Below are 27,698 nucleotides of genomic sequence, written 5' to 3'. Positions count from 1 at the left end.
TTTATTGTACCTTTTGACTATAATTGTTATACCTTATGATTCTTGATGAATATATCTTTTCTTTTATGTATACTGAGAGTATTTACACCAAGACAAATTCCTTGTGTGTCCAGTCACGCTTGGCCAATAAAAAAAAATCTATTCTATTCTATTTTATGTTTTTTATTTAGTTATTTTATCAAGCAATTATTAGATAACAGATATAAGTATAAACATGGTTATGAATACATGAAATGGATACGAATAAGAAGAAGAAAAAGAAACAATAGGACAGGGACGGTCGGCACGTTAGTGCGCTTATGCACGCCCCCTACAGACCTCTTAGGAAAGGGGTGAGGTCAATAGTAGACAGTCTAAGAATAAAGTTTTTGGGGTTTGGGGAAGAAACCACAGGGTCAAGTAGAGCATTCCAGACACTGACCACTCTGTTGCTGAAGTCGTATTTCCTGCAATCAAGTTTGGTGCGGCTTACCTTGAGTTTGTATCTATTGTGTGCTCTTGTATTGTTGTGGTTGTATTGTGTTGTGTTCTATTCTATTCTATTCTATTCTATTCTATTCTATTCTATTCTATTCAGAGGTGGTATTCAGCAGGGTCTGACCAGTTCTGGAGAACTAGTTGCAAAAATTTTGAGTAGTCCAGAGAATCGGCAAATCCCAACTCTGTCTGGAGATTTTACAGTATCCTTCCCCTGCCACACCCACCAACCCACGCCCACAGAACCGGTAGTAAAAAAATTTGAATCCCACCGCTGATTCTATTCTAACATTGTAAAAGTCACACTGTAAAACTGTTAGGAAGTTCCTGAAGTAGTGGGGAAGTACATTTTAACTCAGCTGAGAGGAAGATCCCTTACAACTGTCTCACTCATGTGTTGAGGTTGAAATTATGGGCCAGGGGAGAAAGCTGTAGAGAGAGAGGTGTTCATTTGCAATACAGGTGGGCATTTTTTGCTAGAGTAAAATTTATTTTCATCCTAAATCTAAGAGCTGCTTTAACTTCCCTTCAAGGAAGAAAGATTTAAAGCAGCCTTTACCATCATGAAGCTTTTCAGTTGGGTTGAGGTTGGAGTGCAACTCCTGTAATTTCTCACCAGTGTAGCCAACCATTTGGGAGACATGGGAGAGATTGTCAAACTGCTATAGAGCACGGTTGTCAAACTCAAATCGCGTCACATGACATAACCTGACATTTTTTTACCTTTGCAGAGCTGGGCTGGACATGGCCTGCGTGCAGGCTGCCAGTTTCACATCCTTGCTAGAGGACAAACACTGGGAGAAAGTAAATGTAAGGCGTGAAGGGTTTAGATGGCAGTGGACAATTATTGGTTAACATTTTTGTTTTCATTTTTGATTTGTATTGACCAACCCACATTCTTTTCACAGATATTAGAGGAAAATATAAATAAGTATATTTGTATACACATATTTATGATTGTGGGTTCTGGTATAAATGCAGGAATAGAAAACTGAATAGGGCAGGGATCCCAAATGTCTCCATTTCTCTTGCCATCCCTCTGTATCCAGCAGTCTTTCTTCCTCTATGATAATGGCTTTTTCTGGGAAGTGCAATGTGGAAGAATCTGGTAACTGGTAGCATGGGGAATATTTTTACAGAAAACATGGTTAACTGGTAGCATGGAGAATATTTTACTTAAAAAGTGGTTGATCTTCCCCAAACATAAGAACATTCCTTCCCAGAGCAATGCCAGTATGAAACTGTTGTAACCACCTGCCATCTACTGAACTTGGTTGAATTAAGATATGATTTGCTTAAAGCTGCTTTATTGGATAAAACATAATTAGCTTCTCCACACAACATGCTACAAGGAATCTTAAAACAACTGAAGAATTAAAAACAGTGTTTAATTATAGATTGGTGGCCATATTTACAGATTTAGACGAGATTTAGAAAGGACTTAGAGGAACATGGAATTGAAAAAGATTTACAACAAATGGACCAACAAATAGGCAAGGAAGAAAAATTTATAACAAGATTGTACAGTTATTTTTTAGAAGTGGAATTAGACAAAGAGATAGTGAAGGGACCAATGATAGCCTGGGCAAGGAACATAGGTCATAATATAAAATTAGAAGACTTGGATCAAAGAACATGGACCAAAAAGTGCAAATTAACATTGTCAACAGCATACAAAGAACATCAGTATAAAATGTTCTATAGATGGCGTTTAGCTCCAGCGAGATTGGCCAAAATATATCCAAATACAAAATCATAATGTTGGAAATGTAAACAAAAAGATGGAACATTTTTTCACATGTGGTGGCAATGCCCAAAAGCTAGAAAATATTGGATGAAGATACAAAGATGATTACAAGAAATTACAGAACACCAAATAGAATTTAAACCTGAATTATTTTTACTAGGAACAATTAAAGGAAACTTTAGCAAACAAATCCAATATATCATTTTACACATAATAATGGCAGTGAGAATAGTTTTTGCACAGGGCTGGAAAACAAAAAAGATACCATCTGAAGAGAACCTGATACAAAAAATACTGGACTGTGCTGAGATGGGTACACTCACAGCAGAAGTAAAAGGCAAGGATGAATCAGAATATTATGCGGTTTGGGATAGATGGTATAAATGGGTAGAACACAGAAATAAGAATGTATAGGAAAAAATGTAAATATATGTATTATTAATGACACAGTACTGTTAACAATGTAAATAGACATATGCAAATAATAATAATAGTAATAGTAATAATAATAAAAATAAAAGAAAGAAACTGTTGTAACCATCTGCCATATACTGAACTTGGTTGAATTAAGATATGATTTGCTTATAGCTGCTTTATTGGATAAACCATAATTAACTTCTCTGTACAACATGCTAAGCTACGAGCCATGGTTTTCAGATCATAGTGCCTTCATCATGACTACAACATGTTACACTACAAATAAGCAGCCCACTTTATATCTTAATATGAATACAATTAAAACCTAATTGGCAACTGATAAAATAATTTCTTTGGATGTTCATTTATTTATATTTTTTAAAATTGTGTCTCATTGTCATCTCGGCCAGGTGAAAGAAGATGCTTCATTCTCTCTTTTCCAGATTTATTTTCTTTTTTTAAAAAAATTGTTTATTCAACATTTCAACAATTAAAAACAAATTTCCACATTTTGCAACATTACTATAACAGTGTTTACATTTATGAATATCCTCTATTACTGTGTTATCCATCTCTATTTAAATCTTCATCCTTCATCATTCTAAGCATTTACACATATATACTGTACTGTCGGCAGTAAAGAGACTCGCAGACCAGAATTGAATTCAGCTCTTTAATAATAACTAGTAACTTCAACTGCAGTTGAGCCGTGGTAGCTCTTTTTATAGCGGCTGCTCCGCGGCTCGCAACCAATGGCATTTATTTAAACTTCCCGCCGCTATAGGCGGCCAATCAGATACTAACATTACTAACTAATCGTATCGTTGCATCTGCTAACCAATAGGAACATCACCCTAGAAGTCTCTATTTGAATACACTACATATACATTTATACATATATCCATTAATTTACATATGAGCCTTATTACTTTATGATTTCTCATACATTAGGATTTGACACGTTTGCGTCTTTTCCTTATCCATTCATACCAAATATCCCATATCTAATAATATTCTCTTTCTTCCTTATTTTTCAATATCTTCGTCAATCTGTCCATCTCGATGCATTCGTATATCTTATTAATTATTGCAGTTTCGAGGGAGGGGGTCATAGCCCGTTTCCAATTTTGGGCAAAGGAAATTCTAGCAGCAGTTATAATATGGAGCATTAAATATTGGTGTTTTTTATTCAGATTAGCCTCTAACATGCTTAACAGGAAGGTTTCTGGTTTTAGTTTGATTCTTTGTTCCGTTAACTCCACTAACCAGGATTTAATTTTATGCCAGTATATCCGTGCTTGAGGGCACGTCCACCACATGTGAAAATACGTTCCCTGACTATAGTTCATCTCTAGCATTTGGCTATCATATTTGGGAACATTTTAGCTATTCTCGCTGGGGGAGGTGCCAACGGTAAAACATTTTATATAAGTTCTCTTTGTAGGAGACCAACAGTGTTAGCTTATAATTTACCTGCCAAATACATTCCCACTGTTCCAAATCAATGCTGTGGCCTAAGTTTTTAGCCCAGATCATCATATTTTCTTTAACAGTTTTCTCTTCCATTTTGTAATCCAATAGCTAATTATATATTTTACTAAGATTTCCAGATTTATTTTCAAATGCTTTAAGAGACAAAGGCAGATGCAACCAATTGATATTTTAAAACGGCGTATTGTGAATGAATCACGTATTCCTGAAATCTGGATTAGGGAGACCTGTTGTTGTGCAGCCATGAATTAAGAGAAGATGCCAATTTTAGTACAGGGGTCTTCCTAGATGCTCCTTCCACTTTTCATCCCCTTCCTAGATAAGGGCTGCCTTTGCAATGAGCTTATCCACCTCAAAGAACCACATACAGATTGGAACCCAGCTCTGTAACTTCTCATCTGCCTCCTGAGTCACTGTTACATTTTAGATAATTGTGACTCTGCTCCATTCCCACTCTGTTATTCTTCCAAGCCTATAATACTACCCTGCCTCAATTGGATAATTAGTGGCATGTCAGTGGCTGCACCAGGATAAATGTTTCATGCAGCTGCTGGTAATGTCTTTCTCTGCCAGGTGTCTTTGCCAATGGACTTCCATTAGTGCGCAATTAATAATTTCCTTTTATTTAGGGAGCAACCTCTGGACTGGCACAGGCAGGAATGTGGTTTCCTAGCTGTGGTCATTATCACAATCAAAGCCCAACATTGCAGCCCATGGATTAGTGGATCTTGAAAGATGGTAGTTAGCAAGAGAGAAGGAGACAGGCCGGGTGATCAGAAGCTGAGTTCAACTTCATGCTGGGAGCACCCAAAGCTTCCATGAAAGAACTAGAAACTAGCTTCCTGTGTGAAAGTGTTGAATAGAATAGAATAGAATAGAATAGAATAGAATAGAATAGAATAGAATAGAATAGAATAGAATAGAATAGAATAGATTTATTGGCCAAGTGTGATTGGACACACAAGGAATTTGTCTTGGTGTAACTATTCTCAGTATACATAAAGAAAAGGTACATTCGTTAAGAATCAAGGATCATAACGTACAACACTTAATGATAGTCATAGGGTATGGTTAAGAGGCTCAATAATACCAGCCTGAAAAGTGACAGGGCAATTTTTCTGTAAGAGTGAGCAGAGAAATAGTCTACAGAAGTTCTGTCTAAGCAAAGTTCTGTCCAGTTTTAAGTATTTGTGCTACAGCTAGGTGATCAGGACAGTAGAATTTCAGGATTGTTCCAGAATTTGGATGGAGAAGTATTTTCTCAGGCAACTTGGGATATAGGTTGATCACCTAAACTCAGAGTTTTTTCGTACTTCTGGCAGAAATGGTGTAGGGTCTCCTGCTCGGGAAGGGGTTTGGACTAGATGACCTACAAGGTCCCTTCCAACTCTGATGATCTGTTATCTTACTTTTTAAAAAGTTTCCTTTAAAGTTGTACATCTTTGTACGCATGCATACATGTCTTTTCCAGTAATCCATGTTAGTAAACTCCTGCCAAAATGTTGTCTTCTTCTGTTGTGGTCATTCTATCACTTCTGACTGTTTGTGACACTCTGGACACCGGTTCTGTTATATAATGTTTGATTGTTCATTTTCTAAGTGGCTACCTACTATCGGCAAGTGTACCAAGCAGCTACTATCTATTATCTATCGTGTTTCTCCAACAATACGGCCTCCCCCAATAGGAAGTCCCAGCATGTTTTATAGGCATAAAATCAAATTAAGCCCCTCCCCCAAATTAAGGCCTATATTAAACATGCAAAATGGGGGGGAATGGCGGGGGGGGGGGCTTGCCATTAGGAAGTACTTTTGTTGCATACCCGGATATGGTGCTGTCTGCGTTGACTTTGGCGTTGGTGGGGCACTTTGTATCAGGAGACCTTCCTCCACCGTTGCTTTCCCACCATTGCTTTCCATGCGGCCATGGCGTTTAGAGCAACGCCGCAGCATTTGGCGCAGCTTACATTGATGTGCCATCCTGGATGAGCTGCACTACCTGAGCCACTGGTGTGGGTTGTAGACTCCGTCTCATGCTACCGCTAGAGTGACAGCACCGCCAGCATTTAAAAGTGACCAAACCATCAGCCAGAAAGTGGTCTGTGGTCACCACCTGCAGAACCACTCCTTTATTGGGGATGTCTTGCTAACTCCCTATGCTTTCCACCTGTTGTCTATTCCATTTGCACAACAGCATGTGAAATTGATTGTCAATCAGTGTTGCTACCTAAGTGGACAGTTTGATTTCACATAAGTGTGATTGACTTGGGGTTACATTGTGTTGCTTAAGTGTTCCCTTTATTTTTTTTGAGCAGTTTAGTAGCAAGTATTACATTACAGCTATCATGGATTCTATTCCTAATCATGGATGCCAAAACACAAAGCATGTTGTGATATAGTTGCATAAGCTTCCCCCTTTCATGTTTCCATTGTATGGCATGCAAATACATAAAGAGTCACATTTGAGTCATAAGGTCACCGCTCAAATTTTTGGGGTTTGCCCCTTCATGCCTAGGATGGTCACCTGCAAAGTGGAACTTGTAATTTGAGAAAGGGGGAAAAAAAGATGGTACTGATGACTGATCTGATATAAACTGTTTGTTTGATGTAGTTATCTTGGGAGGAAAAGGTAGTTTAAAAAAAATAAAACTAAACATAATGTCCAACTAGAGAAGTTATCTATTCTTAGGAGATCCACAGGGGTCATCAAAAAGGTCAAAATAGTCCCCATGTGATAGAAACCTCATCTCCTTTTACACATGTCACACATGTAAAAAGGGAGGGCAGCCTTCAGTCAAGCAGCAGTGGTTACCGTAATCTTGTCTTCTTTTGATGTTTCCTGAAAATACATACCTCTGAGTATGTAGAGTAAGCTGAATGCCAGAGCAACATCCAATGCTTCTCAATCTGGGAAGTATTAAATTGTTTAAAGCACCTACATTGAAAAAAAGTTATGTATTCAAACTCAGAGGCTGTGGGGTATTTTGAATGGCAGGGAGAAAGCAGTAAAACGTTTTGAATACTGGCTGACTCACATAAGTGCTGGAGAAAGAAGACATGTTAGACAGGTATTTGCATGTATTTTATTGCCAGGAACAATGCATTTGTGGATTCCCCTAGTTGTAATGCACATGTTTGTAGTGTGACACTCCAGATCTGCACAGGAACAATATGTGCATATTGGCCAAGTTCAGAGTTTTACAGCTTTGTACTTGCACACTGGAAATCACTTTATGTTTTGTTTCTCCTACCTAAAAGGACTGTCTCATCCTTTTAGTTACTAACCCTTTGCTAGATCTGATGGCATCATTTGAGGGGTTTCTTTCATTCCCCCTCTCCCACACCCTCTTCCCAGCAAGTTCACCCTGTCACCCGGGCTAGTCATAGAGAGAGCCAGTTTGGCCTAGTTAGTGGTTATAACCCCAAGCCAGAAAGCGGGAGATAGTGGGTTCTAGTTCCTCCTTAGCCATGCAAGTCAGCTGGGTGGCTTTGGGCCCATCATTCTCTCTCATCCCATCTCACCACACAGGGTGGTTATTGAGGAGAAAATAGGAGGAGAAAGACATCTTGGATATGTTTGTAAAAATAATAAAGGCAGGATACAAGTGAAAAAATGGACACAGCTTGGGGTCATTTGATCCAAAATGCCAAAATCCAAACAATCACTCCTTGGCAAGGCTACTGGTAGAAAATGTTGCTATCCTGCAGGATTTTGGTAGCCAGATTTCTAGCCTTCATGCATCTGAATGACAGAAACAGCTTACTATAGTTGGTGTCGTAATCAATATTTGTTTTGGGTAATGCAGGGAAACTATAGCCATCATAAAACCAGCCAAGGTGAAGGGTACCTTCTTAAGGCAAAATAACATCAGCAGAGCAAGTTAGAGAACATATTGTTCTCCTTCAGAGTGGGGAAGATGTCATGGGACAAGAAGACAACACGTGTGCTAATTAAACCCAAGGAAGAAAACATTCCAATTTAATTGCAGCAGCAACAAAGGAAAAAGGGTCAATTAATCCAAACAGTTGGTTCAAGTTATTATGACACTACAGTACTCCCTAGTTGCATTATTGACCACAAGGAAGTGATAAAATAATTACTACAAACTCTTTTTTTTTTATTACTCTGAAGTTTGGAAATTCAAGCACAGGGAGATTTGGACCAAAAACCAGTCAGCAGAATGAATGAATCACCCTTTTCCCACCACTCCAAACCCTGCACTAAAACCAGATTTTTGGCCTAGATAAACTTAGGTCTGCTTACAATTCCCATATCTATTAGCCTGATTATTTCCTTCTCAGCTGGTTTTGTTTCACTTACTGCTAACCAAGTACTACTAGCCATTTCTCCCATCGCCATCTCCCCCTTCATTTTAATATATATGGGGAGAAATGTCTTTTCACTGTGGGTCAGGAGCTAAGTGTTTTCAAGAGAAACTAAGCAATGGCGCAGTGGTTAGAGTGTAGTACTGCAGGCTACTTCTGCTGACTATCGGCTGCCTGCAATTTTGTAGTTCGAATATCACCAGTTCAAGATTGACTCAGCTTTCCATCCTTCTGAGGTTGGTAAAATGAGAATCCAGATTGTTGGGGGCAATACGCTGACTCTATAAACTGCTTAGAGAGGGCTGTAAAGCACTGTGAAGCGGTGTATATATAAGTCAAAGTGCTACTGCTATTCTCAGGGATATTTAGTGGTCAGGAGTATTTACAAAACACGTGCACTCAAAAACTGTAGCAAATAGGACAAACGCACACTTATACACATGTATAGGAATGCTTCCAATGTTTATTGAAGAGAGCTGTAGCATTTCAACTATTCTATTGTTTTCTAAGTCACCTTTGTCTCATATATTAAAATAAAAATCCACGCTAGCGGTCACACCCCAGCACCTCAACAGCCAGATCTTGTGGATGTAGTGCTTAAGGAGAGCAATACTTTAAAAACTTTAGGTGAATTAATGCCAGACTGAATAGATGGAAAAGGATAGTCTGTCTGTGGATCATATATATATATATGTGTGTGTGTGTGTGTGTGTGTGTGTTTTCTGAGGTTCTTGCGGGTATTTGTATGTGGATCTTTGGTTATTCGGGTTTTCTCCCACGTAAGATTGGAGGTATCTAGGCAACGTTTCAATGAAGTCTCATTCATCATCTTCAGGCTTGTGTCTTCGGCTCTATGCTTCTCAGAGTGATGTGAGCTTGCAGCTGCTTCTTCCTTTTAACTGCTAGTGGGGGTGTGACTTGATTGGGTGGGGGCTTGGCTGTGTTCTGATTGGTAGGGTGGTTGGCCATGTTCTGATTGGCTGGAGGCGTGTTCTGTTCAGGTGGGTGCTTGGTTGTGGTCAGGTTAGTCTTAGTTGCTGGGGGATTAGAGCTGGTGAGCTGTGATCCTGCTGTTTGGCTTCGAGTTCGTGGTCGTGCTGCATCTTCATGGTGGGTGTCAGTTTGCTTCATGTATGGCTCGGAGGGCTTTGAAGTGGGTAGTGATGCAACTGCAGTGCGGCTTCTGGTCCGTGGTCGTGTCTCATCTTCTGTGTGGGTGTGAGTCTGCTTTCTGCGTGGAAGTGTGGTGGTGGCATCTTGTGTGGCCCTCATGGGTGTGGGTCTGGTGTCATTCTTCATGTTAGGTACTCATCTGTTCATGAGGGCGGGTTTCCAAATGGCTGGTAGGAGGGAGGTGTCATCTCGTTTATTCATGCTGTGTGGGCGTTTTTCTATCTCTATGGCTTCTCTGATTATTCTGCTGTTGAAGTGTTTGGTTTTGGCGATAGTTTTGGTATTTTTAAAGTCAATCTCATGTCCTGTGGCTTTGAGGTGTTGGACCAGGGAATAGGTCGGTTATTCTTTTTTGATTGAGTTCTTATGTTCTTCAATGCGTGCACTTATTCTTCTGTTAGTTTGTCCAATGTATGTGGTGGGGCAGGCAGTGCAAGGGATTTCGTATACTCCTTGGTTTTCTAATTCGATTCTGTCTTTGGGGTTTCTTAGGATGGTGGATATTTTTCTGTTTGTGCAGAATGCTGTTTTAATGTTGTGTTTTTGGAGGATCTTGCTGATTTTGCCTGTAGTGCCTTTTATATATGGGAGGAGGGCTTTGCCGTTCTCTTGTTCTCTGTCTTGGATTTTGGTTGGGGTTTCTTTTTGGGTTAGGTGGGTAATCTTCTTTCTTTGGAATCCATTGGCTGTTAGTACGTTGGTGAGAGTGTGTAGTTCGGTTTTTAGGTGTTGTTCGTCAGCTAAGCATTTTGTTCTGGAGATGAGTGTCTTGGCTACGGAATTGATCTGTGCTGGGTGGTGGTGTGAGAGTGCATGTAGATAGCGGTTTGTATGTGTTTTCTTCTGGTACCAATCAGAACACAGCCAAACCCCCTACCAATGAGAACACACCCCCACCCAATCAGAACACAGCCAAGCCCCCACCCAATCAAGTCACATCCCCACTAGCAGTTAAAAGGAAGAAGCAGTTTCAAGCTCACATCACTCTGAGAAGCACAGAGCCGAAGACACAAGCCTGAAGATGATGAATGAGACTTCATCAAAACGTTGCCTAGATACCTCCAATCTTACGCGGGAGAAAACCTGAATAACCAAAGATCCACATATACATATATACATACATACATACATACATACATACATACATTCAGATGTTGATTATCCTACCTTACTTGAGCAATATGGTTACAATAACCAGAAGTCCATGTTCACCTAATATAAAACAAAACAGCTCCTCCTTTCAATTCTGGATACAATTCTTCTTCCTGCTATAGTGTCCTGTCCCTTTTTGCTTCTGGGAATTGTCTCAGCTAGAGCTCTGAAAAATAAATTTTACTGCTAGATAAAAACAGTGGCAGGAAAATGGTGTTTGTGAGCTAAGACAAGGGTCAGGTGGGAAAGTGTCTCCGTATCAAATTATCTATTCTAGCCGATGCTTAGGAAAAAATATGTCTTTCAGGTCTTGCCATTCAATACAAACACAAAAGGCCTTTGTGTGTGAACCAGTGTACCTAACAGCTAAATTCCAATCACTAACAATGAGGGGAAAAACTACCTGCTTGGCCAGAAACACCCCTAACCTGTGACTTCAAGAGGAAATTTCCAGGAATGGTCCCTGCTGGCCCCTTTCCTTCCCTACCACCCCTTCCCTTGGGGGGGGGTGTTTCCTCCTGGCCCTCCCCAGACTGTAATTGCTGCTGTAGAAAATTTTAGAGACTGCCGCCTTCTAAATTGGAGGTGATGGGGAGGACATTTCTCCAGGATCAAGACTGTTTGGCTGTTGAGCACTGTGCCTAATGGGCCCAGCATGCCATTTATACAGATACCTTTAATAGGGAATTACCTGCTTGGCCAGAAACACCCCCAACCTGTGACTTCAAGAGGAAATTTCCAGGAATGGTCCCTGCTGGCCCTTTTCCTTCCCTACCACCCCCTCCCTTGGGGGGGGGGTGTTTCCTCCTGGCCCTCCCCAGACTGTAATTGCTGCTGTAGAAAATTTTAGAGACTGCCGCCTTCTAAATTGGAGGTGATGGGGAGGACATTTCTCCAGGATCAAGACTGTTTGGCTGTTGAGCACTGTGCCTAATGGGCCCAGACTTCAAAATGAATTGGGTTTGGCATAGAGAAAAAGAAAAAGTGATTTCATGCCATTTATACAGATACCTTTAATAGGGAATGAAATGTAGCTTTGTCATTCAGAAGGGAAGACATCCAGAAAACATACTTGATTTCCCCCTTTTACAAGACTATGATGTCACTTTGGAAATCTCTCCAGTCTAGGGGCTTCATCCAAGGCTTTCAAGAAACCTACTGGGCCTTGGGAGTGGGACCCCCGCCTCTGTTATAAATAATGACGGAATGGCTGAACATGTTGGTTCTCCCTGTTAGACATTCTGGTCGGGGATGGCAATGTACATGTGTAATGCAAATGATTGCTGTTAATGATAGGTGGATGATCTGTTGAAATGGAACTGAAAATGGATGGATCAAAGACCAGGGCAATTATGGGGCTAAAGAGAAAGCAAAAATGGCTATTACAGGTTATACATAAACTAGAGCAAATAGATAATTTTGTATACCATATTATCTCATACCGTATCATTAGTGATGGGTGTCTATCCCAGCGTGTAAATCAGTCCTGGCAAAGACTGATCAACAACAATCCAGTGGTCAAGAAGGCAGGCCCAGCAGGCATTGTGGAGTGCTGCTAAGAGCGTGACAAGACATGTCCTGGTCATCCACTGCAGCAGGAGAAGTCTCCAGATGTAATAGTCCTCTGTGCCACTGGATTAAGGTCTCTTCTGCCGAGAGAGTAGAACTGCTCTGTGCAACAGCTGTTCCACTTAAAAATCCATCACACAAGTATCTGTTGTGCAATTCATCTTCATCTACAACTCATCTGCAAATCCCCCTGGTCCAAAACCAATTTGTGGAGTCCTGCAATAATGGGGGAATGGCAAAGCAACAGGTGAAGATGGCCACTGGGAGTTTAATTATAAAACTTCATGTGTGTGCCCCTTGGACCAGTTGTCCTTCATCTGAGTACCTGGAGCAGCCCTTCTAGGGTAGCATTGTTCACAGTCACATGAGGCAGAGATTTTAAAAAGGTACCTTAAACTTTTTCTTCCTCACAACAACAACAACTGGCTAGTTAACCACAGGCAGCAGGTCATCTCCTTGGCAATCGAGAATCAAGAAAACAGAATCAAAGAAAACTCATTTTTGGAACCTGGAACGTCTGGACTATCCTGGATTGAGACAAGGTATCATAGCCTGAAAGACGAACATCCTCAGAGCAGCCAAACTTTGCCATTATAACACTGACATTGCTGCACTCAACGAGACGAGTGTGAGCAGGCGGACGAGAGTTCATTACAGGAAGCAAAAGAGTGGTTATGTGTTTATTTTGGAAAAGGAAACCACAGACCAACAACAGGACTCACGGAGATGATTTTGCAATAAAAACTGCCTGCGGAAGAACATTTCTATCCTACCTACTAGAATAAATGAATTCATAATGAAGTTCTACTTTCTGCTCAGCATGATGTAGTGTATCACCACTGCTAGTGCCTACGCATCAACTCTCATGAGTCCCAATGAAGATAAGGAAGGTTGTACAATGACCTAAACAAGATTATTTGAACAACCCCCTGCCAGCAACCAACTCGTGATTCTGAGTGATTTCAATGCTAGTGTGGGGACAGAAAGTAACAATTGGAACAGAGTTCTTGGGAGACATGATGTGGGAAAACTAATTAGTAATGGCTTGCTACTTTTGAACAAATGTGCTGAACACAATCTATGCATCACTGATACAATGTTCAGACTTTCAAACAAGTGCAGGACTACCTCTTTGCATCCCAGATCCAACACTGGCACCTATTTAACTATGTCATAATACGTAAAGATATCACCATCACCCGTGCCACGCAGAGTGCTGAGTGCTGAAGAGATCACAGGCTGGTCCAAATAAACACACTCCCTTTGCATCATAAACAATCAAGGACAGTTAGAAAATAATTCAACATTGGCAGACTACAAAACCTAGACCAAGTTCAATTCTTCCAAGACATACTTGATGAAAAACTCTCAGGTAATTTATCACTTGTAGGAACCTGTTCTGTAAAGCGGACGCAGTTTAAAGATTATGCAGACTTCAACAAGTGTATTTCTATTGAGAACTTGGGCACATCAAGATCGGGCTTGATGGAAACCACAAGACCATTTCAGCAGCCCTCAGCCAAAAAGTAGGCCTTATGCAGATTGGCAGAACAATCCATCATCCATCTCAAAGAAAGACAAGTTTAAGCACCAAAGCACAGATGGAACTGTGAGGAATGCAGGATGAATAGTGACAGGAAGGTTGAGTAGGTGGAACACTATATAGACATGCATGCTGTCAGGAAGTTCTTCTGGGCCATAAAATCAGTGTATGGTCCCTATGGTATGGGGAATGCTCCCCTTGACTGTTGTTATCTAATGAGTCAAGCTTGGTCAAAGACCAGGAAGGACTGAAAAACTGCTGGACTGAACACTTCCCAACTTATTCAATCTGCCATCCATAGTTGATCATGATGTCTTACAGCAAATTCCTTAGCTGCCAATCTTGCATGCCCTAAACATACCTCCCTCTAGTAATGAGATCAAAAAAGTGATCTTGCGGATGAGGTCAAATTAAGCAACAGGGCAGGATAGGATCCCTGCTAAGATCTACAAAGCACTAGTCCAAATACCTTGCAGACATTTCAAGACATCTTCGAAGACATTTAGTCCACAGAGGAGAGACAGCTGATGACTTCTGTGATCCCCTCATTGTGGGTCTCCATAAAAACAAGGGAAGGAAATCAGACCGTGGAGACTTCAAGGCATCTCACTGCTGTCCAGGGAAAGCACGATCTTTGCCCCCATTCTCCTAAACAAATTTGGCACTATCTCAAAAAGGAACCTCCAAGAGGTGGTGTGGCTTTCAGCTAGAACAGAGTACTGAGAATATGATATTTGCCATAAGGCATGTCCAGAAGTGCATTGAGCAGAATATACCTCTGTACTCTGTTTTCATTGACCTGACAAAGGCATTTGACACTGTAAACAGGGAGCCCTTCTGGATCATCCTGAGCGGTTATGAATGCCCAAAGAAATTTGTGAAGTTGATTTAGCTATTCCACAATAGAATGACAGGAACGTTCTTTTCAACAGTGATACATCAGCTGCATTTGCCATTTCCAATGGAGTAAAACAGGGTTGCGTGCTAGCTCATCCTATTAGACATGCCCTGACTGTGCTAGACTCCATGCTTCCGAACTGGGAGTGCAGATGTCACTTCCATATCCAAAGAGGAACTGCACATCTTTTCTGAACTTATATATCTGATTAATATATATGAGATGGGGAAAGTAATATAGAAAAATTAAATGCACAAAAACTGGTGGAAAGAAATTGTATATGGGATATGTGGCAAAAGAGTGAATGTCAAAATAAACCAAAATCTTTGTGTTCAAAAGTGTGCTACACCACAAGAGTATGCACACTAGAGTGGTGGTATACCATAAAAGTGTGCTACACACCATTTCAGCAGCCTCCAGGCCAAGAAGCAGATTACATACATATAAAACTGACTACATTGGGACACAATCTATAGATATGAAAACTGACTACATTAGGAGAAATATAAAAATAAGTTGGACACAGTTGTAATGGTATATTTAGGAAGTATATGTGGTAAACTAGAAGAGATCAGATTGAACAAATACGGGTTAAATACAAAAGCCAATGACAATTACAAAAGAAATACATAGAGGTGGTTTGGTTATGGACAGAAGAGAAATGGGGAGAAGCATATTAATAAACGTCACCTCTTCATAAATGAGGTAGATGAGGGGATTGAAGGAGAGCTCATCAAATTTGCCAATGATGCCAAGCTGGGAGGGAATTGCAAACACTTTGAAAGAGAGACTTAAGATTCAGAAGAATCTTGACCAACTTGAGCATTGGTCCTTATCCAAATCATTGTGGTTCAGTGGTGAGAAAAGTAAGGCCCTGCACTTAGGGAGGAAAAACCAGATGCACAGGTACAGAATGGGCACTACCTGGCTCAATATGTGAGAGGGAGCTAGGTGTCCTGGTAGAGCACAGCTTAAGTATAAATCAGCAGTGTGATCACTGCCAAAAAAGCTAATGCAGTCCTAGGATGCATGAGCAGATCACAAGAAGTGGTCGTACTGGTCCAAATTGCACCAGTGAGGCCACATTTGGAATACTGCTAACAGTTCCGAGCACCATGATACAAAAAAGATGCTGAGGCTCTAGAAAGAGTTCAGGGAGGAGCAACAAAGATGACAAAGATGACATCTCCAAAGATGATTTGGAGTTTAAATCGATGAACAGGTAAAGGAACTTAAGTATGTTTAGCCTAATGAAGAGAAGGCTTAGGTGAAACATGATAACAGTCTTCCAATACTTGAAGGGCCTCACAAGGAAGAGAACATCGATTACTCTCTCCTTAGCTAGCACTTGAGGACAGAACGAGAAGCAAGGGATGGAAGTTCATCAGGTGGAGATCCAACCTTGAAATGAGGAATGTCCTGACAGTAAGAACAATTAACCTCTAGAACAGCTTCCCTCCTGGAGTTGTGGGTGCTCCATCAGTGGAGGTTTACAAGAAAAGATTGGACAACCATTCATTGGGGATTGCATAAGGACTCCAGCCTTGGGCTGGCGATTGAACTGAATGGTCTCCAAGGTCTTTTCCAGCCCTGTGATTCTATGATTTTATGGAAAAATAATTATGTGCGGGAAGAGTGAATGGTTGAGGGGAAGGGGGAAATCATGATTGGATGGTGGTGTTGAGATCCTCAAAACAAGTTGTCTGCTATGGCTTTTGGTGTGAACTGCAAGGGAAACCAGAGTCCCAGTGTCTAGAGGCATATAACTTTGCAAAGAATCATTCAAGCATTACTCCTTAAAGATATTGGAAAATCTACTATCAAATCCACAATTACAGAAGTGCTTCCAAATAGCTATGTACAAATTTTAGTTCTGAAGATGTCTATTGTAGGATCCAGTTTGGTCTAATAGTTAAGACACTAGGCTAGCAATCAGGAGACCATGAGCTCTAGTCCCACTTTGGCAGGAAACCAGCTGGGTGACCTTGGGCCAGTCATTCTTTGTCAGCCCTAGGAAGGAGGCAATGGCAGACCTCGTTTGAAAAACCTTGCCTAGAAAAACACAGGGACTTGTCCAGGCAAACACTAAGAGTCAAAACTGATTCAAAAGCACAAAAATAACAAGATGTCTATTGCATTCGTCCTAATAATTGCTAGCACAGTACTTTCTAATTTTTATTTTTAATATCTGTTACTTTACATCAATATCTCAGAAGGTTTTCTTTCTGTGCCAAAGTGGGAAGCATTCTAAATTTTCCATGGAATTATAGACAGACAGTAAACCCTTCATTTAACAGAGCTCAGCTTAATGCATTTCACCTAAAGCAATATTGAGACATGGACTGAAATCTGAACTGTAGGGTTTTGTGCCAGCTGACTTTCCAGCAATTTTCGTCATGGGAGAACAGCAGTTTCAGGCTATCATTGTGGGACTGCCCTTAGTTTGCATGCTGGACTTGACCTCACTTGCTTGGGTGACTAGATAATTAGTATTGTGTCACTGAAAAAAAAAAGCAGTCACTAATCAACTCTGGTCCAAGGGACGGATGTGGTTATCTAGAAGATTGATTCAATCCAAAACTGAAATCACAAGGAAAATGTACTGAAGTAATTTTCTTAGAATAATTACTTTTTAAAGTTACGATACTAGGAATACAATAGGAAAATGAGTCAAGGTTATCCAGGATTTCTTAGACTTTGTTCGGTTTCTTTTTACAGAAAATCCAGATATCTTCATTACAGACAGCTGCATTACTTTCTTGTTTGTTTAAACCTGATTTGGTAATGATTTTGCAATAAAATACAATGTAATGCCAGCTGCCTGATTGGATAGGCAAAACATCCATGCAGTTTTAAAAGTTGCTTCATCATTATTTCCTTTTTTGGTTTTGCTTTCTGCTTAGCATTTATGGAATTGATGACAAATAGCTTGTTAACATGGGTTCTTGTTCCCCCAATGATAGGGGGATCATTTATGGTTCTTTTTTATCTTGTTTTTGTTTTGTGGGTGGCTGTTTGTTTTTTGTTTTGTTTTGTTTGATGCTATAAAAAGCACAACAGCTGAAAAGAAAGAACATGATGAAATGAAATATTTGATTTAAACCTTGCCCTTTTCAGAAGAACAGGAATAATTTGTCAGCTGTACTAAATGACAAAAAAATAAAATGGTTTAGAGAGGAAGCAGCTAATTAAATTTAACATTGTTTACATGTGAGTAAACATTAGAGAAGTATTGGGACCATGAAGAACAGATAATAGAGTCATTCTGTGTGCAAAAATCACCAATGAAAAATCCACTTCAGGCTTATTGACTTAAAAAAAATCAACTTTGGCATGAAAGGAGTAAATTCTTCAGGATAAGCAGAGAATGAAAAAAAAATTGTTTTCCTTCCAGGATGAGCATGCATTTAAGAAAGCAACAGCTATGAGAAGAACACCATTTCCATATTGGTCTCATCTAAACACATGTTGATTTTGTGAAGCCCTACAGTAGGATGAAGGGAGCAGTCTTCCATGTATTACCTTTAGTGAAAGACCACAGCCCCTTGTTGCATAGTTGTTGAGAAGAAGTGATCACAGGAAAGCAGATCTAGCCTAATGAATTACAGAATTAGAACTGTTACAAGCTCAGCAGAGCCACATCAAGAGGCTTAATCACAGAATCTGGACCTCAAATTTATATTGTTCTTGTTTCAGCTTTTTAAGAAATCTCTCTTCATATAACCTCTCTTTCTCCCCCCCAAAGCCTGACTTCACATTCTCATCTAGATTTACAAATACCAGGAGCCTCTTTCCAGGAAGAACTTTTTTTTTTTTTTAACAGGAGAACCACTATCTGTATTCTGAAAGGCAGAGTTCAGTTACTTACATCACATCTTACTGATCCTGTGTAGCTCAGCTCTAGTCTCTGCAGATACGATATGAATGTGTGTCACCTCCCTTGGCCTTAGACTAAGAGGCCTGTTCAGCCTAAGGAGAAAGTTGGTTGCTTATGGCTGACTAACCAACATTTCGATTCCTTCCACAAGATGGCATTTTACAAATCCTCTACACCACAACTGTCAGATCTGCAGAGCTCCAGATGGCCACCCTGTGGTAGCAGAGAGCAATGGAATAAATTGGCAGTGGTTATTTGGAATCTTGTGGTTATTTGGAATCTTGCAGCTTAGTTCTGGAACTCTGTTCTAGATCCCTGCTGCATCAGATGGACTACATCCAGTACAGTGCGAACCTATTTGCTTGTCAAACCAAGACACTTATTCCAATCATGCTGATGTGGCCTTAATGCAGTAGATTTCGAACTGAAAACATTTTGCATCTCGGATCTCTCAAAACCAGACAAAGGGTCGCCTCTTATTCTTCAGAGATTCTTAAAAATCCCACCTTCCATTTTGCACAGCTTTCCCTGAAATGAAAGAACTCTACTGGGTAGTCTCAGCGTTGAGCACCAATACTCTTCACCATACTGAACTCTCACAGAAAAGGAGTCTATCTTTGAATGTCCACTGCTGGGTGAAAAACACCGGGAGAGCTGCTCTTTCTAGACTTGGGGAAGCCTTAGCTTGTTGTGGCAAGAGATTCTGGGCATTTCAGCTCTGGTGGGGAAGCCTCTTGCAGCAGCAAACGATGTGCTTTGACCCTATTTTTTCATGCATGCACAGTGTAGGGCTTTTTTTTCCCTATGTGGGCCATGCAAAAGAGAGGCCTCTTTCTCTCTGCCCCACATACACCCTTATTGAACTCCTATGAACAGTTTCCCTCAGGCAGACACAGGCACACTAGGAGCCTATTGTTCTCCTACAGACATTTACGCATGGCCTCAGTCAATGACACTGGGGTCGGCCTCTTTCTTCCTGGACACATCCCATCATCCTAATCAAGAGGGCACCTCAAGAGAAGTGACCAGCTGCAGGTCTTTATCCAAGAATGAGTTGATTGTGCCTGGAGAGTCTTCACAGGTGAAGGCAGAGAGCCAGGGCAATTAAAAAAAAAAAAGCTCCCTTTACTATAGAAGGATAATCCTGCACTTAGCCTCAGTTCTTTATCTGTAAAATGGAACATAATCAAGTCTGCATTCTCTGATTTTCCCCCCCATCAGCTATGAAGATCAGTTCCACAGCAAGAAAAGCTTATTTGTGTAAATGAAGATAAATTGTATAATTTAAGTATAACTCCGGTCCTGCTGCACATGTAACACCTCAACCAAATATAATGTAGGACACTTAAATGTCTCCCTGTTTGCTCTCAAGGACACTATATTATCCATGCACTTTCAAGTCTCTTTGGATCACTGGGGAATAGAACATAAGTTAAGCCGCCGCCTCCCCCCCTACCTCTTTTAGGATGCTTATACTGTACTCACTTTCACCATGTCGATGTTGCCTGTGTCAATGCCAAAGATATTCTGATGTGACATCTGAAAAAAGAGCTATGAAGTTCCTGCTAGGATTGATCCAGCTTATCAGAAACTGAGCATCTGCTGACTTTGGGGGATTTCACATCTTTGGGCAAAGTTTCTCTCCATCCTGCAAAACATCAAGAACAAAAGGGCAGCCACAACATTTTTCAAGCAGTCTGAGCAGATAGAAAACGGCCTTGTGTATTTAAATCCTCACATTGTCTTTTTCTATCCCAGCCAAGCTCTGGAAACCAATTTGGCAAGAGCTGAAAACAATTCCTTTAAACTGGGGGGAAAGTTGGCTAAGGTGGCCTAAGATTGACCAGTGCTTGACAGACATCAGCTTCTCCATTATTAGCCAATAAATGCCAATATCCATGCAAAGACTGGCAGCTTGATTGACAGACCCAAAAAGAATTAGGTGGTAGACCAAGAGAGCCAGGTTCAAGTCCACCTTGGTCATTGAAAGCACAAGTGGGATTTTGAACCATTCATTCTTTCTGAGCCCATCCTTCTTTTATATAGGATTGTTTATTGGGATGAGAAATTGAAGGAAGGCATGCATTCGATTTGCAACCAAGATCCCACCTGCAAAGCAGAACTATGAGAGTTTTCCAGTCCTAAAATAGTTTATTCTAATCTCTGTCTGGAGTTTTCTCTCCATTATCTTGGGTTGAGTAAGTAGGTCCAACCTGTTCTATAGAAAGCACTTTTGAACTTTGTGTCAAGGCACCTTTTGATCTCAGACTAGGATTTTTTTCCGTTTATAGTTAGAAAGAATATGACCCAATTTTTGCAAGCCAGACACCTATCCAAGTCCCCATGCAATTCCTTATTAAAAAATGGATTAAAAAAAAATCAAAATGTATCTACATAGAATAAGTTGCATTACACAATAAAGGTATTTCAACATGCACATGTGGGTGTAAGCATGAATTTTCATGCAGTCGATTATGATTCTGCTGTCCCACTGCTCTGACAATGAAATGTTCCAAAGAGCGATCAGGACAGCAATTCGTTCACATTAATCTATGAATGAGGTGCAGCCCCTAATGAGGTTTTGCTTGGGGTGCAGGAAGCATCTTGACATGACATCATTTTTCTGAAAGATCAGCATTTCCTTCTCAATGTGACTGCCATCTACCTTGCAGCTATTATTACTTGATTCCTGTGTGGGTGAGCAGGCTGATACCACCAATATCGGGGGTTTCCCAACCATACGGAGAGGAGAAACTATTGTTTCGTGATGTTTGATGTCTTGGCACCCAGGATGTCTGCAGCCTTGACCATGCCATGGGGCTAGCAAGAACCTGCAATGCTCATGGCGGAGTGGGAGTCAGAGAATAGACTGTAAGCAGCACTATCTGTTCAGAGTTGACTCACCACTCACACATTTACCCACCCTATGAATATGTTTTTAAGAAAAAGGTCACACTGTGGGTGAGGTAGGACAGTCCTCAAATCAGAATTCTGAAAGGGAAATCAGGGTTTTACACTTTGTCACCATCACCACCCCAGTCTAGACTATACGCTGTGTGCTTGTTCTTGGTACTCACTGATACAAGTAAATTTGAACTGTGTTTATTTATTCAGTCAATGACCAGCAACATAAAGTAATAAAAAGAGAGATAAAAGATGGCAAGTACAATCAGGATCAACAGGTAGAAATGGACACAATTACATACGGTACTTACCTGGAGGGAAAGATATCACGATCACTGATACAAGGAGGAAAACCTCAATTGCTCCTACCTTTTGTTTGAGACTTCAGTGTCACAGGGGAAAATAATGAGTGACTCTTCTCCAAGCAAAGCTATTTTGCTACCACTGATAACCCATTAAACACATGTAAAATAATAATCTCTCTCTAACTGGAAGTGTCCTTTTAAAAATCCCTGGGAAAAAAAGACTTCCTTTAAGTTCTTTGCAGATTTTATCAGCATTGCTTGAGGTGTTGGAATGATCTGAAAAGGAGTGGGGGGGAGGCTGGGTAGAATCGTGAGAGTTGCTGAGGTACTTGGGCCTTTAGTCACAGAGGTTTGCTCAATCCTGTAAAGTTTTAAAAGGACAAATGAAGTGTATAAAATGCCAAGAACATCTGGTATACTATCTTCAGGATCTTTGGTATGATTTTCATTTCCTTTGCATTTTCAGAAGTTTATTTTTAGCATTTTATTTAAAAATATTTCTCAACTACCCTGCCACTCCTCCTACACAATCTACCTAAGTAGCTGTATTTATTATCATAGGGGGGAAAGCGGGGGGAGCGTATCCTGAGCTAGTGAACAATGCCAGGAGTCTGCCCCTGATTGCCATTTCTTTCCAACAATTCTGGCATAGTGTGGACTCATACCGTGATGCAAAATGGAAAATACAGCTCTCAAAAGTCTCTAAGCATGGAAAAGTGCCTTGCCAATAGATCAGTATAGAAACACATCCCATCCATAAATTCCTTAATTTATTAAGGTATTGTAAACCGGCTATAGAACTAAGTCTTGATCTGCCCCTGCTTTTCCCAGAGACTGTGAACTGAACTGTCTCCCTTCATTTGACTTCTCCACGGTATGAATACCTTGGTCTTCAGCCCAGAGCTGATGTCAGAACTTGGCATGTCTGAGTGGATACCGGGGTCCATCTAATTGAGGACATTCCAGCTGCCACTGCAGATATCATCAGGGATAATCCATAGCGCAAGAACAACCCTGGAAATACCATTCAGGAATCTGGACCAGAAGAAGGTAAGAAGAGATATACCTAAGTCAAGCCAAAAGCATATAAAGTCTAGTCTGCTATTTGTATCGTAAGTACAACATGACCGATGTCTCCAGGGAGCCCAAAAGCAGAGCATGAATACTGTGGCAACCTCCTACAAATACATCCTTCCATGGATTTCATTGCATTAAACTATAGGGACAACATAAGCTTGTTACTTCAGATATTGGCTCTGAGTTGGACTGGGTGGGCTTCCAGAAGATGTTTCTCCACTACAGCTTAAAACTATGGCAAACCAGCTGGAACTTAAGCCAGCTTAATTCACTTTGGTTGCTATGATGACCTGATGTTCTGCAAGTCTAGGGTGGATATGTCTGCTTCTTTGTCTCTACTGGACTAGTTAAAGGAGAGAAGGGAAGATACATACATCCTAGTTTAACCATTTTTCCTATCTCTTGGGCTGAAAAGGGAAAGTAGCTGAAATTTTAATTTTTTTTTAATACCTGGTTCAAACAAAGACAAATCCATCCTTTTATTGTACTGCTTTTTAAAAAAAAAATTCAATGTAGTGGCTTAAAAAAACCACTTACGCCCAGCTTTTCACCCACTGTTGAACTTGTAAAGAAAATGGCCATGGGTGGCAATGAGCAGTGATTGGAGAGGAGGGAAACATTCTTGCCAGAGCACATAGTAACCAAGTTGAGCAGTTGCCCAAAATGAGCCATAAAGCAGACAAATCAGAAAACACTTCCTGAGCCAGCCCAAGACAGGAAACACCACTTCTGAAGTACCATAAAGAGGGTGATAAGGAGGACATCGTATTTCCTGTCCTCAGGAAAGTGTCAATAGCCTGAAAAGTTATGCTGTTTCTAAAATTTCAGGAGAACCTGAATTTGTATGAATTTGTACCTACCTGTAGTACACCTACAAACTGTCTTATAGGCTCAATATCTAATTACATAGACAGCGCTGAAAGGGGAACATATAAAACATCCATAAAACAGTGTGGAATATATAAAGTTTAAAAGTGTTTACATAGGACTTAAGATTTTATTGATTGGTATATCACCAAATTCGATTCTGCGCCGATACTGTCTTATTATAAAAGCTGCCTTGGAAAAAATATTGTCCTGAAAAAAAGTTAAAAGTAAAAAAAAGAGATGTAATAACAAGTTAAAATTAAAAATTTAATTAAAAAAATAAAAAACAAAAACAATAAAGCCCTTTCCATAAACTGATCTATAGTTCATGCTACACCAGTTTTATAAAGCCTCTACTTCCCATAAAACCAGAGTTTTGTTTATTTTCTCAACTTCTCTTTGATGCAGACCTCAGCAGCGTCAGTGCTCTGAAATTGGTCTTCTAAGTGCAGCTGGTTACCAGCTGTTTCTCTTGTGTTTTAAAAATTTCCTATTCTAATGGCGGTGGGGTTGTTTCTCAGAATGTTATATTGTACCTCAGGTTGGTTATGAAACTCAGAACTTCAGGGAATTGGGGTATTTTTTTTTAAAAAAAAAAGTCCTTCTCCCCATGACTTCCTTTTAAAAGAATCAATGGGGCAGAATCACAAGGGAAAACCCCAGATGTCTAACATCATGTTGTTGTTGCTTTGACTGGAGCATGGTAGAAGTATGGTAAAATAAATACTTACAAAATAATAAAAATATTCAACAGACATTTCTTACTGAGTTGGTGATGCAGCTCCAGAGATGATTGGATTTATATTAGTCTAATGAATACACTATGCCAGCCAACTTCAAAGATTTTATTTTTAAACACAGCAATTTGTTTAGAATTCAAAGATTCCCCAGTTGTATTTTTAAAATGCAGGTCTTGTAATAAGAGCAAATAAAACTGCACTTTCTAAAGTATTATTTCATTCTCTGGTCTTCTACTCAAAGCTCTTTATTTGTGAACACCGTGTTAGAAATTGTAGCTTTGTAGCCCCCAAATTTTTCAGAGTCTGGCCTTCCCCACCTTGCGTCTGCTCCTGCCAATTTTTTAAAATTAATTTTAAAAAGGGATAAAGTTAGAAAATGAGCCAATCATGAAAAATGGTGGACAGAGATTAAGAAAAATACCTAACTCTGGGTAAGTCCCTTTATCTTGCCATGCCCAAACATGACCCACAAATTTGGCAAAGAATTTTAAAAGGCCATTTGTGTGTATCCCGGAATAAACTACAGCCATCATATATATCTCCTGAGCATTGTTCCCTTATATTCTCCCATTACGCATTGCCAAGAAGCAAGACTACAGTAAGTCTCAATATGTATTGTGGGAAGGAGGCATGTGTAAGATGTGTTGCTTTTGATAATACAAGAATTAGGATATTCTTCTTCTTGAGTCAGACACTTAGATTGGAAACTCCATTTGGTGCTGCACTTGAGAAACAGGGCTATTGAGCTGGTCTGTGATATTTCAATGATGAAAAGAAAACCAGATGTGATCGTCAGCAACATTGGTCTCGCTTGGCTGCCTTGCCTAAGGGACAGGTTGACAATGAATTTCCAAAATAACTTGTGGCATTTCCATCTTTTCTGGCTCACTCCTCTTGCTCTGCTTATTACTCTCTGGATGGGCATAAAGCAGACAGAGCAACTCCACAAAGCATCCATACAAAGTCTTTTTATTGGTTCATCAGGCATCCTTATCAACTCACAGTTATGACAAGGTCCTTCTTAATGTCCAATCCTTTGCATAACTGCATTATGGTGTAGAAAGACAATAAACTCTCATCCCCACGATGACTGAAGCGGCTGCATGGTAATGGATTCAGGCAAGAGTGAGGGAGCCTCCCCCAACCCAAAAAAGGTCAATTTAGTGACCAATCAGGATTACAGATGTGACAAGACATGGACTAAATTTCCCAGGATACCTTAACTACATTTACCATGATGCATTCCCTTAAGGGGACAGCTCTCAATTCCTAACTAACTATCCCAAATCCTATTAACTCTAAACTGTCTGGACAGCACACCCCTAATAACCCGAATCTGGGTGCAATTTTTCTCCCTAATCGAAAATGTATAGATGGGATGATTCAGCAGTGAAAAGGACTAGTTCCATCCGTTAAACGAAACCATGGCACTGAAAATGAGTTCTAATGCAATGTTAGCATTAACTCTATTTAAACAGGAGAAAAGGAAGAAGCTTCCCCCTTTCTTCCTCTTTTGAAGGGAAGAAATAGTGTGATTTTTGGAGGCTGGGTTTAAGAAGAAAGGAGGGGAGAAATGGCATGTAATATAAGTTTTACAGAATTAGGTATTCTCTGGACTTTCAATGACTTTGATGTACATACTTCTTGTTGCAAAAGGATGCCTACAATTTCTCTTCACAAATTCACGCACTGAACAGTCAGTCAGGTGGGCCTCACTTAAAAATGTTTAGAAACCTTATCCAGCTCAGGTTTTCTAAAAAGGGAAACAAGTATCTTCCCACTGGTATGAAAATGACATACAGCCCAAGTGCCTGAAGGACTGTCTTCTCTGGGGAGCTGAGCTAGGAGATCCTTTTTTAAAAAATGCCCCCCTACTTTGGGGCAGCCTCTCCTTGGAAGTTAAACTAGCTCCTCCTAGAGTTTCCTCCTGGAGTCTGGTTTAAAATGAAACTCTTCCAGATATTAAATGTAGTCCTTGACTTAAAACTCCAGTTGGGACCAGAATTTCCCTTGGTTCCCTTGTACACCACTTCTTTCAGTGATATTGTAACTTCAAATGGTCACTCAATGAATGGTTGTAAGGGAAGGGTTAGCTGTAAAGGGTTCTCATCAATCGTGTGTTTGCTTTCACATTTTCATTATTTGTATTGCATGTTATTGCATTGTTATTAGCTGCTGGAAGTCTTGGGAGATTCAGTGGCATAAAAACTAATAAATAAATAGGCATATCTCCCTAGCTAGGAGCTATGATTAATGAAGTCTGCTACTTGGGGGGGCGGCGTGGGGAGGCTCTATTCATCTGACATCAAACCCACAGAAAATACCAAGAGGTTGAATTGTAAGGAGCCCAGAGACGTTGACTGAGAAATTGAACAAACAAGCAACCCAATAAAAGGCAAGATGGGCTGCTGGAAGTAGATCAGGCAGCAGCAAAGATAAGGGCAATATCCAGCTTTTTCCTAGGAATTATGCCACGACTAATCCAGGAATCCAGAAACTAGAACATCAGAGCAAAGCTCTTTTTGCAATGGGGGAGGCGAACAAATAGAAAGCATTTCGAGCGTGATTGTTACTTTGGAGGATCGTCAGGACCAAGCCTTACTAAAATCATGAAGTCAGAATCGCCTGTCCGCAGAACAACCCGCTACTCATTCAGCCACTCATCCTTCCCTCAAGTTTTCATGAGGTGGAATCTCCCCAGTTGCTCACCCGACTTCGGCTGATATTTGGTTTTGGCTTCGGAACAAATCCCCTTTGGCTCGGATTTCGTCAGATTCTGTTTCCCCACCTTGAAAAAGACTCAAGAGTAACGTTTACTGTTCCAGGCACCTTTCCTTTTTCTTTTGCACGGAAAAGCAGCTTTCAGCATTCTGCCAGTACAATACAAGTAACTGCTGGGCTGCGCGGCTATCGTTTTGCAGCCTATTATTTCCCCATAAACGGAGGACCGATAAATTGGTCTCTAAGGGCCTGTTGCGATCCAGTTAATATAAGTGAGGCCGTTGCCGCCGGTAGTTGTTCTCCAGTCCCGCTTCTGCCCTTTTGACCGCTCTCATTACCGTATGAGACTTTCAATTAAGCCTTTTTTTTAATGAACAAGGAGAGACCCAACTCTCCGTAACGCCCCTCCCCCTTCCG

At 40.4% G+C, this 27,698-nt stretch overlaps 1 long non-coding RNA gene across 1 annotated transcript; it reads right to left on the bottom strand.

Annotated features, from left to right (window-relative positions):
- Positions 1 to 11,771: 11,771 nt before the first annotated feature.
- Positions 11,772 to 27,348, bottom strand: LOC148127160 (uncharacterized). The gene is made up of 5 exons (XR_015741994.1): positions 27,270 to 27,348; positions 22,761 to 22,911; positions 21,883 to 22,237; positions 20,153 to 20,315; positions 11,772 to 12,565 (listed from the first exon to the last, which is right to left on the bottom strand). It is a non-coding gene; the product is annotated as an uncharacterized LOC148127160 (long non-coding RNA).
- Positions 27,349 to 27,698: the final 350 nt, after the last annotated feature.

The sequence above is a fragment of the Pseudonaja textilis genome, chromosome 2 (assembly GCF_049901715.1).
Source record: "Pseudonaja textilis isolate UNSWEBS1 chromosome 2, rPseTex1.2, whole genome shotgun sequence".
In the NCBI taxonomy this organism is placed as follows: domain Eukaryota; kingdom Metazoa; phylum Chordata; class Lepidosauria; order Squamata; family Elapidae; genus Pseudonaja; species Pseudonaja textilis.
This window is presented reverse-complemented; position numbering and strand designations above follow the sequence as displayed.